This window comes from Paroedura picta, chromosome 16 (assembly GCF_049243985.1).
Source record: "Paroedura picta isolate Pp20150507F chromosome 16, Ppicta_v3.0, whole genome shotgun sequence".
NCBI classification, from domain to species: Eukaryota; Metazoa; Chordata; class Lepidosauria; order Squamata; family Gekkonidae; genus Paroedura; species Paroedura picta.
The window spans coordinates 1,728,679-1,730,033 of NC_135384.1; positions in this window are offsets into that span (position 1 = coordinate 1,728,679).

Below are 1,355 nucleotides of genomic sequence, written 5' to 3' on the forward strand. Positions count from 1 at the left end.
CTGGGTTCAAATTAAGCGAGTGACCAGCGGCCACTGGCTGAAAGAAGAATGTAAAATTCTCTTTCCGATCCTCCCAGGAGTCCAGGTAACACGCATGCTGCCGTGTTCATAATCTAGCAGCCTCTGTATCTACAGGTCTATATTTCTTTATATCTGCATTCTGCAGGGGGTTGGACTAGATGACCCTGGAAGTACCCTCCAACTCTGTGATTCTGTGATTTTATGTGCATTCAAGACCTTCGCCTTGGACTTTAGTGGAAGTCTTGGGACTAATTTGGACACATGTCCAAACTCTTACGGCTGCAGGTGAACCTGGGGTACATGTTGCATACGAGGAATGTCATGGTTGGATCCCCCCCCCGAATGGAAAGATGCCTGTGGGACCCAGCCCCAGGGAAGAGCAAAGGGCATATATACCATATGAACACACAAAACTGCCAGGCACTAAGCGAAATCCTTAATCCACCGAGGATAGTTCTGTGTACTCAGGCAGGCAGCGGACTTTCTCACCACTGTTGCCTGGCCCTCCTTAAGCAGAGACGCCTGCGGTTGAACCCGGGACCTTCCGTATGTCCAGCAGAGGCTCTTCCTCTGAGCCTCTTGCACAGCAGGTGGCTCCAGTTTCCAGAAAACCCAGATATGTTTCTGGCCTGGGTTGGCTACTAAAGGCCTTGCTTTATTGGCTTTTCTCATCCGGGCGGCCTCCTTCCCTTGCCAATCTGCACAAAATCCCGTGGTCTGTCTTCATTGCACCTTTTCCCGCCGGTCTTTCCCAGTGACGGCAGGCTGTAAGACTCCTTCAGGCCTTCCTCCGCAGTGACGGAGAAAGCAGAATGAGAAGATGCATCGTCCTCTTTCTCAGGTCCTGGCTGCTGGTGTGTCCCAAGTCCAACTTCTCCTTGCTTTGTGCTCCCCGACCATTCTCCCCCCTGACCCTCCTCTCTCGCCGTCCCTAGGCTGACCCGTCCTGCATGACTCGCTTGCATATCTCCCCTTGGCTTACACTTGTCGCCTGTGGCCCCGGTTTCTCCTCGCCTGGCGGTGTCCGGGTATCCCCAGTCGAGTGCATCTGGCCTCTCGCCTCCCCGCTCCTTGGGCCATCTGAAGCGTCCCGGCTGCGGTCCGTGAAGCCCTGGCACCTGGGACACGTGACCGTCTCTCTCCCATCCTTCTAGTCTGTTCCACCTTCCTACCTCCTTGAAGAACTAATCTGATTAGCCCTTAGAAGAGACAGGGAGCGTGGATTATGGGTTTAAAAAAAACCTTTCCCCCCCCCCCTCCAGCATCGACAGCTCACAAACAGCCAAGTCCACGGCTTCGGTGTGCTGCTCTTGGACCCCAGGGGGACCCCGCAC